General features: G+C 37.5%; 1 protein-coding gene across 3 annotated transcripts in view; it reads left to right on the plus strand.

The window, feature by feature from the left end:
• DPP10 (dipeptidyl peptidase like 10) overlaps positions 1 to 14,325 on the plus strand; it is a gene marked incomplete at both ends in the record, with an annotated part of 501,348 nt that overhangs the window by 427,535 nt on the left and 59,488 nt on the right. The gene's annotated exons all lie outside the window — the stretch shown is intronic.

Consider the following 14,325-nt stretch of genomic DNA (forward strand, 5'->3'; position numbering starts at 1 on the left):
CATTTAACTTCATCTTGCAGAGAGGCTGTAAGTTGGATGCCTAGAGAATATACACCATTGCTTGTGTCATTCATCAAGATGGTGGGAGTGTAAAAAATGTTTCTGGTTAGAATGTATTGCATTAAGCAAGTGGAGGCAGGAAGGAAAAAGTAAGTGGAACGAGCTTGGTATTTTTTAATAATTAACAACATTGATTTATTTATAATGAGATAATGGTGACAGGGTGATGGTAACAAATACTTGGGTATTTACCAGGCAGTATTACAGAATGTGGCAACCTATGTAGGTTGAGCTGAAAGAACAGAATTTTAAAAATATTTTTAATTAAATTGCAGTTCATAACATTTCTCTGTGTTGATTAATTAGATTAATAACCTAAAGTCCAACTAAAATTATGTGCAGTGATTACTGAGAAACAAAGCTTTTGTCTTCCTGAGACGTCTCTTAAGAACAGGGAAAGATTTACCAATCTTAAGCTTTGGAAAAATAATAAATCAGAATAATGTGATCTTTTATCAGTTTCACCTAGATTGTCATTCTGGAAATATGTGCAGGAATACTTTCAGATTACGGGCACAGGTAGACTCCTATTAAGTCTCAGAACTCCAAAAAGAGTAGGTGGTCGTTTCAGGTACAGTCTTAATCATCCAAATTTGAAAACGTTGGCACAATTTATACTTCAGTGAGGATAACATTACTCATCTTTGTTAATGTCCCTAGTGAAGTTAATGTCATGCTTCAAAAATATCTGCTTTACTATCGACTTTATGGTGCCATATGGTCTGCAGAATTAGGAAATAATAACTTTGATTGAAACACAAATTCTTCTGTGCATTCTGAATGATACCAAGTGTTGTCATTTGTGATGTGCACCTGCAATGACAGTATACTGAAGGTCACTTCCATGAGAATTGCCAATAAAAAGGATGTTCTCTTGAAGCTGTTTCTGTGGTAAAAGGAGGTAAAAGCCAAACTATAGAAGGAGCATGAATGCATGATGACTGTTCTAACCAAGGATTGTCCAACTGTCCAAAGGAACAGCTGCCTCTAGCAGAAACAGGATGGTTTCTAATCTGCTGAATATGTTAATAGTTCACAATTATTAAATTTGTCATTAGAAAAAAACACTTAACCAGTGAGTTTTGAATAAAAATAGAACGGGAAGCAATCGGCCCTAGAACTGGGTAAAGAGGAAGCAGTAAAGCATGGTAATCCATCAGGTATGAATAGCATGTATCTGGGTTCACAGGTTTAGTCTCATGGATCCAGATTGCCAAACACAGTATGATTCATTTACTGAGGTCCCTTCCTTAACAATACTTATATTTGCTTATATAATAAGTATATAATACTTATATACAATACTTATATAATAAGGAAACAGTAATAATTCATAGTAAGTAAAATAAGCATTGGAATACTACTTTAAACAAAATAACCATAGTGTATTAACCTGAGTAATCTGAGAGCCATTCATTATAACTGAGAACAAGCAGAGAACAAATTTTATGCAAAAATTTAATCTCAAAAGACTCATGACAAATACTGCGTGGATCACATAAACCAAGTACATGTACACCTCTAAAACAAAGAGGAATACCCCCCTTCCAGGTGCAGTGCAGAAGAGAGTAGCAATACTATAGCCACCGCTGCTTTGGAAAACTAGCATGGGATGTGAAACAGAAGGCCTAACTGAGCCAAAGATGCCTGCTTTGTGCTCTAACTGTTTGGAAGGCCCTGGATTAAATCCAAGTGATGTGGGAAACGTGGACTTGGATCAAATATTTTCAATGACTTGATGATAATGTAAAATAAGATGTTTCCAATGCTTATTTCTGCATACAACCTACGTAACAGTACAGCCTAAACAGAAGTCTTAATTTGAGCTCTTCGAATGAGGGGGGATAGTCAGGAGGTTCCAGTAGATAGCAGAAGAAGATGGAGGAAAAAAAAAAGAAATCAAATGTTTGAGCAGGCATAATTATATGAAGCCGAGACGTGCTGGCTTCATGATTCCAAATTACATGAAACACAAGAGGAAATACGGCTGCAGTGAAATCAAGTATACACTGATACTTGACATCCTTCTGAAAATTATGCGTCAGTCTAAGTTATCAACTGTTACAAATACTTTTTAGGGCTGTGAAATGGGATGGCAGGCCACATGTGACTAGTGGAGAGCAACAGAGATAGGTTTATATCAATACCAGATGACTGGGCCATAGTGCCATTGTTTTGAAGCAACCACTGTGGTTGCAAGTTATTTCAGTTTCTTGCTATTTACCTAGAGTAGAGGATTTTGTAAAGATTAAGAGAAAAGCTCAGAGAAACATCTGCTGTTCGAGTCATGACATTTTGGTGGTGAAATGGAAAATGTTTGCCGTTGGGGAGAACAAACTTTTATCTAACGAATTAATGTATTTTAAGGTCACATAGCTGTTATTTTCGAGAACTGCTTTCAAGGTCATGCTCTTCAAAGTGCTATCTTTTAACTTTGTTAGAACTCTGCCAGATCTAAAATACCGTTTCAGTGTGTGTTAGTATGCTAGGGACCTATTTATGTATTTGCTAAATATTTCTTGTATTTGCTGATACTTGACTAAAATTTTGAAAGAGATTTACCTCACCTCAATAGAATCCATTACCACAGCATTATTTCCAGGGAAAACAAACCAGCACAATTAAATACCTAATTGATTTCATCAACACTTTTCTGCTTCCAGTTTATTAAAGGCATCATTGCACATGTCTGAGAAAGAGATGTCCCATACCTGGTAGGAAGGCTTTACTGAGGAGGAGAATGCTTTGGGGAGGGGTGGTGGGTGGTGTTAAAGGGCCTCTGGTGTTGAAATACCCAATTTTTATCCTATGTTCTCTCTTCTTTGGCCTTATTTTCTCCAATATATTGTAGCAGAAGTTTTCATGTTTCTGTGCTGGACCTGGCTTTTACCTGACACAGGGGAGACAGCCTTTTCTGTCTGGATCTATCTATGAAGATGTACTGTGGTAGAAGCCTGAATATAAAAATTGACTTCTGGTCTTCAGTGTGCAAAGTTCTCTATGAAGGATGTAGTGTTTCTCTGCAGTGCTGCTTGTAATACATACAGTTCTTCTGATTAGTCACTGGATAGACTACTTCTAGTAGCTCCCAGTGAAGTGTGGTTAGAAGTTGTTCGGTTTGATAGATTTTCCTTAAAAGTTTTACCTGTTTGCTTCTTCCTAGTTGGTAACATGTTATTTTGTATGAAATACTTTATTTTCATTTTATTCTATGAACATCTATCCACGTAAGTCATGTTGCCTTTGTATCTATAATAGGTGTTTTATGTTATTTATTGCATTGAGCTCATTTTTCTTTTGATCTATTAACTGGTTTTGAAGGGAGCATATATATTTGGATGGATCAGCATAAATAATGATTGATTGACTTATGTATGAATGTCTGTGCATAAAGAAATGCATACTTTAGCAAAGCAGAAATCAAAAAAATTATGAAGCTATCCAGAATCCTAAAAAGATCATTTTGTGTAAGCTTGTTGGCTTGCTTTGTCAAAATTTGATGCCATCAACAAAACATAGCATTATCAAATAGTAGCACTGAAGATGCACTTTTACTGGTCTTTAGCATAATTTAGGTCATCACTGGGTAGAATTACCTCTTATCCTGTATGCACAACAAAAGAATTGTTGACTAGCTGGTCGTGGATTCAGGATGTTCTTACCCATCTTTAGAAAATATTTTAAATATTAGAAAACAAGAAAATTGCCCTCTTGTTCACAAAAAAAAAGGAACACTCTTCTGACAGATAAAAGGGCTTAGAAGCTGAAGCTTTTACAGAAAGAATGTGAAAAAAACTGTTGAAACAGGACTTCACCTTATACTAAGACTACCTAAACACAAGCATACGGACAGAAACCCAGAAACAAACTAGGGCAAAACCTGTTTTAATTGTTACTAATTAATGTGCTAGTCTCTTTGCCCCTCTGCTTTGCGATCAGTCACCCTTATAGAGGTTGCCTTATTTGGAGGTTCATCTTGCCTTCCCCCCTCATCAACACCTCTTGCACCAAGGTGCAAATATAGCCAGCTGTTGAATTGCTGTATTAATGTGGCATTTCCTTACAGTTGGCTTCTCTGTCAAATGTTAGGGGTTTTTATATAGCTTTCCAATATCATTTTAGATAATGGAAATACTGCAGCAGAAAACTTCTTTGATGTTATATTACTCAACAAGTACCCAGATAAGCACTAGACTGATTTTAGTAAACAAGAAATTAGCAGGACTATGCTGGAGACCTACCTTGCTCAACAGATGCTTTAACAGTCATTAATTGCTGAAAGCTTCATTTACTGTTTGCTCTATCAAGGATCAAAGTACAACTTACTATAAAAATTTGTAACTTTACTTTCAGTAAAGCATTTGCCATGTGTTTTATTTTTGCATAATTAATGCTGTGGGTACTTGGCACCCCCTCCTGGCAAAACCACTGCCATTTGCAAATGAAGAGGAAAAGATCTCTCAGGGTTCATGAGCCAAGTAGAAGCTTAATTAATGCTAATGATGTAAGTTCTAAATAAATATATTTAATCTGCTATTTTTTATTTTCAAAGTGTTTTGCTCTTTTGACTTGCGGTATTTTTGTATGAGTTAACTTAAAATCACATATGGAAATGTCAAGGCTTTATTTCATCTTTCCTTTTGATCATGATGCTAATGAGGTAAAAGGCAGTAAAACTGAAAGGAGAATGCTTGGATTTATTCTGAAAACCAGAAATAAACAAGAACTTTAAATGTGACATGGACCTCAGGTATGGTTTCTTATTTAAACTGTTTCGGGAGTTTCTTATAAAATTTCTGTACTTCAGAGCATATTTCTAGACCTTTGTCTTGCAGATGTTGCTATGAAAAATGGGAACCTGTATGGTTAAGCATTGCCCACCTAGTTCACTTCTTAAGGGATGTTTTTATTGCACTTCTTAATTCCTGCAGGGAAGCTTCCTGTGTCAGAGGCTGAGGATCTGAACCAAGTAATGAAAATATTTATAGAAAAAAAGGCACATAAAAATACTATTTTAATAGCAACTTTTGACCAGCAACTACAAGTTGGGTTGTGTGTTATTTTGCAAGACTGGGCATTCTGATATCTGGTTTTTGTGTGTGTGTTAGATGAAACGTGCTTAATTGTCAGTTCCTGTTATGAAATGATATTAAAGCCACTTACTAATGTATTTGCAAAAGCTTTCTGCTGCTTTATTTTTGATATAAGAACTGCTTTTTATCAGAATCATGGTGAGCATGGGCAATATAATAGCTTTCTTCACATAAGAATTAGTTACCTAAGAGTCTTTGATAAAACTGTATTCCTTCTAAGCTGCTGCTGCTACACGCTGGATTTCCTTTCTCAAAGTCACATTGTAAAATATAGATTTTTTTTTTTCCTTTCTATTTAAATAATTTTCCTTTCTATTTAAATAATTCTTCAAAGACAAATTAGATTATTAGTTTTGCAAAAGGTATTCTATTTCCATTTTTACTTATTAATTTCTAGGTGCCCACTCCACTTAAATATTAAGGAAGTTGGAGAAAAAGATAACCAATAAAAATGTATGTTCTCTAGTTTAAAAAGTGATAACAGGAAAGCAGTTTTCTCCATCTCAGAAGAGAAGAATGAAGAATGCAGCCAGAAAACACAGGCAGTTTTGGAAAACAGGGAAAAAAATGGATTTTTACATCATTAAGGTTGGATGTATTCAATAAAAGTTTTGTGAGCTCTGGAGAGCAGGAGCATTTATAAATGGAAGCAAGGCTAAGCTGAGCACAAAAGAAGTTGCTTCGTCATTTCGCTTAGTGAAATGCAATGAACATGTCCTGGTATCAGAAGTAACTTAAAAATATTAACTATTAAGGATTAGATATTGCTAGCCCTTTGTGAGAATAGCTACTTGGCTGTATCTTGGTTGTGAAGAAATAATGAGAAAATCATATGTTTTATAGCAGCATTATTCCTCTACTACTGTTTTTCATGTGGAACGATAAAAGGCCCAGCAGCTTTATAGTGACTAAATTGAGAGGGGAAATAAAACATGTTTCCTCTCCCCTTTCCCTGATTCTTTTTCTATTATCACTGCTCTGGCATGCAGGTAGTGTGCTTTTCTGTCCTGGTCAATAACTCATTTGTAAGCAAATATATTGAAATTTGGCATGTCTATGTGCTAGAAAGCGAATTATTTTGTTTCATGGAGATACTTACATGTCTGTAACTATATATATGTATAGTGTATATATATACTATATATATATATATATATATACATGTATATATATAGTTACAGTCCCACAAAGACACATGCAAACAGGCACAGCCACAGATGCTTGATAGGAGCAGTCATCAGGACTTCTCAGTGCAGCAGCCTGCAGGGAGCGATGAAAATACCATTACGCCCCTCTCATCTAGACTATCATGTTGTTCAACATGTGTATGTGTAACAAAGCATGCCTGAACACTCGCGCTTCCGTCTGTTACCTAATATTAACTGCAAGTCCAATGGCTCGTAAAATGGGACTGCTGAGCTGCTTGTGTGAAAATTGCGTAGCGACAGGTAATGAGAAACACGAAAATGATCCTTCAGAAGTCTGAAATTCTTTATGTATAGCCACCAATCAAAACTAAATACACAGTCAATGAGAAGAGAGGTCAAAATCTGAGTCTTCTGCTAAATCAGAGTTGGGAAGGATCAGGTGGCGGGTTTCTTTATGAACTATTTTCACAGAATCACAGAATCACAGAATCGTAGGGGTTGGAAGGGACCTCGAGAGATCATCGGGTCCAACCCCCCTGCCAAAGCAGCTCCCTAGCACATATTGCACAAATAGGCGTCCAGTCGGGTCTTGAATATCTCCAGAGAAAGAGACTTCACCACCCCCCTGGGCAGCCTGTCCCAGGGCTCTGTCACCCTCACTGTGCAAAAGTTCTTCCGCATGTTGGTGCGGAACTTCCTGTGCTCCAACTTGCAGCCATTGCCCCTTGTCCTGTCTCCACAGACCACTGAAAAGGGGCTGGCTAATTCCCCCTGCATTCCATGCTTAAGATACTTATAGACATTAATTAGATCACCCCTTCGTCTTCCTTTTTTCAAGACTGAACAGACCCAGTTTATCCAGCCTCTCCTCATAGGGGAGATGCTCCAGGCCCTTAATCATCTTCATAGTCCTAAAACCTTTGTAGCTCCAAAACCCTGCCCAAAAATATTGCAGCCTTACCTAAGTCTGGGATCACATAGTCACTTAGTCAGTTTATATATGATCTGAAACAAAACCACAGGGTATGCTACAGGCCAGGGTGGAAAATTTGCCTGTATTCATTTTTTGGTAATGTTTTGTAAATGCAAATTTTGTCTGTGAGATGAGAAAACCAGATATATTCTGCTTCTATTACCTCCTTACCGCCTCTGGAAAAGGAAGGGGAAAATTCACTGTGGTAAGGTGCCAAAATGTCAAACAAGAAGAATTTGAGGAACTGACATTTCTAATGCCTTTGTGGTTTGAAGCCAGAGGTTGTTTTAGCCAATGGTAAACATAAAAATTATTTGCCTTTCATAAAATTTTTGCAGAAGACTTGCAAAAGACTTCTGAGTCTCTGTGATGGTACCAGTGCCTACAGATTTCCTCTAGCAGTAAGCCAAAGGAATAAAACCAACCTGGCAGCAAACCCCCTGAACCCTTGCTGTGTGGCAAGGGTCCTCTGGCTCTTCTGTTAATAGGTTCTGTTTGCTGTATGATAACACTTATTTTCTCATTTGGCACATTGTGCCCATCAAACATATATTAAGGCTTCTGTCAGTGGAAATCATGGTGACTCCTCTCTTCAGCAAGGTTGAACCTCCTTCCCTTATGATATGTGTCCTTGAAAGTTAGTTATGTTGTTCCAGTGGTCAAGATAGGACATACTGTATTTCAGTTATCTAAAAAAAAATATCTAATCTAGGCTGAAGCTCATCTTTATTTATACCCTTGTGAACTTTCATGAAAATAGCTGCAGTCATGAGATTATATTATTTTATTCACCCTTCAAATTTCTGTCATAAATCCCAAGCATCAGATGGTATATATAGACTTATCGTTTTCTATGCACTTTAGAGAATGAGTGATGATGGATTAAAAGAAGTTTCAGCTGAATTTCTTTACCTTCATTTGTGTCAAAACATCACTTTCTAAAGTCTGCCTTTAATTCTTTTGTAAAATGCTGAAATTCTTGTGTCCTGGCCAGTTTAGATCAGTGGCCTGTCAACCAGGATGTTACCTACTACATATGGGTAAAGATGGAATAAATGGTCCTTCTTATTATTTTTTTTTTAAAAATGGAAGAAAATACATCATGGATGATAATATCATGACTCCCTGTTGACTCTGTATCAGATAGAGAGCTTTGAGGTGAAAAAAAGAGATTATGGTTGTTATTGTTGTTGTTATTATTGTTGTTGTTATTATTGTATGTCCAATAGTCTTGTAGGCTCTTTCTCTCGATTTTAGCCATGTCCTTCTCAAAAAAGTGACAGTTAATTCTGCCATCACTGACCTGTAAATGTCCTTGTATGGTTTTTCTTTCCCTACTGTGGGGTTATGACTTCCCTACTGTGTTTGCACTGAAGGATCAGAGCAGATTAAACTCCTGCTGCACCGTGTTAAAGGTACTTAGGGATTCATGCTGACTCAGCCTGAGACAGTGAAATGCAAAGGACTGCTTCTGGATGTGTAATAGTGGGGAGTGTATATTCAGTGACAGCTTCAAGGCCAGGACAGCCCCGGAGAATCAGGATTAAAAAGTCAGGTATGTTGTTGATTTGTAAGAGAAAATGAAGCATTGATTGGCAGGGAGGAAAGAAGTCTGAAGGACCAGGCAATCAGCCAACGCTCAACACTTGTACTTTTGTGGAAACAAGCTGGTATTAGAAAAGTCTAGTTTAAGATGGTGGAAATAGCATTAATGAGGAAAATAGAAACCTGTGTGGATCACTGGATTTATCAACCTTAGTTGAGGGCTAGGCTGTGGTGAAGAATTAATACACTCAGAGCATTTATGGGCTCTTTTATATATATATATATATGTGTGTGTGTGTGTGTGTCTTATCTATGTTTATATGAGAAGGGCTTGAACAGTGGTTGCTAATAGGTATTATTTGGTCATATTGATAATAGTGCTTTTACTTCATTGTTCTTGGCAGGTGCCAGTGCAGTTACAGAAATAGGAGAGAAATTTTGTTTGGAAAGAAAGCAAACAATGATTTTCAAGTGATGCTTCACAGATTCTGAACTGTCCCAAACAGAAATGCTCTTGTAAGGTTTACATATATATCAGGGTTTTCCCATTCCTAGTTGTCTTATTCCTAATGAAATGTGTTAAGAGAGACTGACCTTCCCACATCGAGTGCCCTGTCTGTATGAAGGGTAAATGGCTGTGGAGTCTGTACAGGTAGATGTCAACCACTAAGATACTGGCCCATCATCAAAACAGCTGGAACAGTGTGCACAGCAGAGAGACCAAGGCCCATGGGCTGTATGACAAGATAGGCTGGGTCCCCGATAGTAGCTGAAAGGACAAAGCTTTGAGTTAAACTCTGGCTAGGTTTCTCATATAGAACGTGCTCAGAAGTATCCTGGTCTGCTTCAGCATTTGAATAATGTACAAAATTCTCTGGGATTGTTTACCACTATAGAAATAGAAAACAACTTTATAGCACAGCTTTTTCAATTATGTCTTCTTTTTACTTCGGTCCTTGTGGTTAGGATGCTGCTTTCTAACATTTTGTCAAAGAGAGAAATTTCCTCCTCTGGTATTATCTTAGATATCATCCCATCTCCCAACATTGCCTTTTTTCTTCCAGAGTAACTAGGTTGAAAATGTTTCATTTTAGGTTCTGCTATGGATTGATCAGTCTGGCCATAATTGAAGGCTTAATATCAGTGTGAGATGAGCCTTTGAAATGCCAGAGATCATTTTAAATGATTTTGTGGTAAGGACAGATTATGATTTTTGTTATAAGTATGTAGGAGCGACCCAGGCATGTTAAGAGTGACATTTCTCTCATATTCTTCCACCCTAGTTCATTAGTCAGAAGCTATCAGTAAACGCAAGGAAGGAGTGTGAGTTCCTGAGCATACACTGTTTATAGATAAGTCTGTGATAGACATCACTTACACAGACAAAGACCAAAGGGCTAAGCAGTCCAATCCCTCAAAGACATTTTGCACAGTGCTGCAATCATGGTTCTTGAGGCATCTCCATGGGGAGAAAGCACTAGATACAGACTATCAGCTTGGGGGCAAGGCAGTCTTATTGTAATCTTCTGTGCAATCACAAAGATTTATAAAGTAGCTGTTTGCAAAGGTGATAGTTCAGATATTATATGTGATTTTGTTTATATAACATATAGCCCAATGTTTGGATTCATGAGTAAATTATCATGGGATTAGGCAGGGTGTGAATTTAGTGAACATTGTAATCCAGTATCATTGAAAAGGCAATACAATGTGTACCTAAACAAAAAGGGGCAAGGCTTCCTTGCTTTTATTGGAAATCAAGTACATAAACATCAGGGTTGTCATGGAGTTGCTGATACTCTGTGAGTTCATGGCCTATCTTATTTCATGGCATTAGTAACTAATCTTATAGCTGCAATATGAGTGCATCCTCACTGTTGTTTACAGTAGATTTACAAACTATCTAAAGAGCAATTAAATCTAATAGCCTTGTAGATTGTTTGCAGTTGTTCAGAACTGATTGTGGTAACACATCGCTGGGGCGCAGTGGCGTTAATCCAGACAGCAGAGAAGTGGCGTTTCAGTGTTCCCTTCTGCTGTTCCTGCTATGTCTGGCAGCTTGATGATTGCAAAAATAAAATTAGCATATTGTAACTAACAGATAAAAAGGTGGTATATGACATAGGGATGTGTGTGTTTTGAGGTCTGCATGTTTCATACTGATCAATAATTACTTCCTTTCTGCCTTAATTACAACATAATTAAGAGGTTTGAATGCTTCCCCTTAGAAAATTCCTGTTTAGGTCAATCATAATCTTTAGAAAATTGATACCTTTAAGAGTTAATATACTTATTATTGGTTACAATTATAATAATTTTGTTGTTATTATCTATTATTTGTTTTCTGCCTCATTTGAAATGTCAGATGATTTTGAAACATGGATCAGGTAAGGGTGGGGTTTCGTTCACTGCCATGCTTTGCTTAGGTAGCTCTTGGTACCTGTTATGCCCAGTGTGTGCATAACACTGGTTGTGGTGCACATGAGACTGTGGGAGAAGAGATGGAGCAAGTCAGAGCTGAACACCTGTGAAAATTTTATACCTGTATAGATTGACCTACAGAAGAAAAAACCAGCAGAGGAGATCAGAGCAGTTCTGCACTACTGGAGACTTGCAAAGCAGCTGTAGTGCAGACTGTACTGGACCTTTTAGCCTGCAATCCCCATCTGTGGGAGCTCCCAATCTAAATGCACAACAGATATAATGTAGGAGAAAAGGGTATAACATAAAGCTACATTGCAATACAATTCCGTAAAACAGTCCTTGAAGTTGTCACCTCCTAACATATGTGATCTGGATAGAAAATCTGTAAGGTGTGGGAGGGGAAAAAAAAGGAATTTTGAAAAAGTCTGTGCAGTTGTAACTGACTTTAATAATGATTACTCTGGCCATCCAAAATCCTCACTTATAAAAGCTTTAGAAGCCACTTTCCTGTGGTTTATATTATCCAAAATACTACAAATTCTCTTTGTTCTGGAAATCACTGCAGGACCTGTAAGAAGACATCAGCAGAATAATCAGTAGTACCAGTGGAAGGTATTACAACAGTTTTGGGTAATAGTTCTAATAGTTTGGTACCTTGCATTTTACTTGCCTCTCAGTGTGTGGGTGTCCCAGTCCCTTACTGTGAAGCTTCTTACACAGCTTACTACTGTGACCAAACACGACAGGTACTGACACTTTATCTTCTTGCGTTTTCAACGTGTTCAAAGTTCCCCATAGAAGTCTTGGCTTGTCCATGTGATTTTGTTTACAAAGCATCTCTCTTTTCCATGTATGGAACAGTAAATTGGGACCTATCTTGGTAACACCCATGTATCAAGCATTGTCATGGGAAGATTGGTGGTGTACCCATTATATTTATCATGCATAGAGGCCAGGAGCAGCCCAAGTGAGGCCAGCACTTTATTCAGCAGAGTCATGTTCAAGATGGCTGTTGAGTCTTAAGCTGTAGGTAGAAACAAGCCAAATGGCATCACGACACCAGTTGATCACAGAATAGAAGAAAAGCCACCTCTTTCCTGCAACCAGAGACCTGAAGGCTTTCTGTGGCTCACTGCAGCATAGGCCCTGTAGCTTTTGGCCATAGGGTTTTGATATGGACCTGGAAGTTTGAACTGTAATCATGGAACTTCACAATGGGTATAATAAACAACAATTCCAGTATAACTCTGTATGTCCAGTTCTTCTGCCATATGATAGGGTTTTCTTCCAAAAATGAGCTGCTGCTTTTTTTTTTTTCGTGTGTGAGAGGAAAAAAGAAAATAGCAGTTATTGTTGTTGCATTGAAACACAAAACACGTAATCTTAAGTACACCTTGTTCTTCAGTGGGAAGCTGTTTCAACTAAATGAGATTTTGGCAAGGGAAAAGGGCAGGAAGGGGTACTCATCTACTGTAGCAGCGGGTATAATAATGGTCTGGCAATCCCAATTTAAGTCTGAAAGTCCCAAGGGTATAGTAAGTGAAATCATAGATGACAAGAAAATGTTTGCTCAGTTTGGACTTGAAGAGAACAGTCGTTACACTGTGACTACCAATATTGTAATCAGTGGCTCTATTAGAAAAATCCGTCTGTCAGAGCTTTGGAAGATGCTCAGGAGTGGTAGAGATGATGCCAAGCCAGGTATTTATTTGTGATGGTAATTCATTGACAAATACTGTGGCTGATTTGCAGTGCTTTTTAATAGGTGAAAGCTAATTTTAAGTTTCTGAAGTGGAGCTATTTGTATAATTTTTCACATCTGTGAACCAGAAAGTGGTAGCAAATGTGTTAAGTATTCAAAGGAAAACCAAATTTGTTATCTTGACCACAAGTGTTGAAAAACCACAACCAGTTTCCATGTAGATGCAGGGATTTATTTTAATATCTTCCTGTAAGTTGCAATATTATTTACAAATCTAAGCAAGTGCATAGATATCTGCATTCTCCATAATTGTAGTGAAAACCACAGTAAGAATCAACCCCCCTTTTCTTTTTTTCCCTGAAAATCACTCTAAAACTATTTTTAAATTAATTATTTAGTTTAAGATACCACTTTGTATTTATTTGAGCTTGTGCTGAACTTTGCAATTGGAGCAGTGTGTTCAAGAAACAAAGAACATTCACTCTTTGGATATACATAACGTGTATACAGTCTAAACACCACCAAGCAAATTTGGATTAATCTATTTAGCTCCAAGCTAATTTTTCCTCATTTATGTGTGAGGGCTTTGATAAGTAGCTTTGATTCTGGGCTTTAACTGTTAGTAAAACTGGCTTTCTGACAGCTATTGAAGCTGTAGTTACATATTGCACTCAGCTGGGTCTAGGTAGCATAACAAGTTATTCGTAGTGAGGTGGTTTAGTGGTGGACTTGAAAATGTTAGATTACTGTCTCGACTTGGTGATCTTAAGGGTCTTTTCCAACCAATATGATTCTGTGCTTCTTTTCTACGATCCTGCTATTGCTGTGTGTTTATGTTCCACCATGCACTCAGACATGAACTCAGCACTAGGACAAATACAGCTGCTGTGTGTGTTGTAGGATCTTCTTTCTCTTCCCAGTATGAGGTTAAATTGCAAAATAGTGCTGTGCCATCTTACCATTGTACCTGAAGCTGGAGAAATCATGGTTTGATCTCTGAAGAGCAAATTACAAAATGTGCTGAGTGGCTAAGAAAGTATTCTTCATTTTACTTTTCTTCTATCTAAACAGTTGTTAGCAAGGAAACCTTTTTCATCTGGAAATTGTAGTGACTGATCGAAGAGCATTTGGATTTGGCCCTGGTTAATGTATGGTAAGACAGGAGGCAACAAATGGTAAGAGGCAAGCCCAGATGGAAAAAACATCTTGAAGCTTTTGAAGACTTAATTATCCAACTAATTAGCTGGCAGTCTCACAAGGAGGAGATGGAATTTTGCCGTATGCTTGGAAAAGATGAAGAAGCCTGATAGATCCTATGCTGAGATGTAGCTGTCAGCCATGAGGATGATGGAGTCAGCTGGTTATCCAGACAATCTGTGT

The sequence above is a fragment of the Gallinula chloropus genome (genome assembly GCF_964237585.1).
Source record: "Gallinula chloropus genome assembly, chromosome: 5".
Lineage (NCBI taxonomy): Eukaryota > Metazoa > Chordata > Aves > Gruiformes > Rallidae > Gallinula > Gallinula chloropus.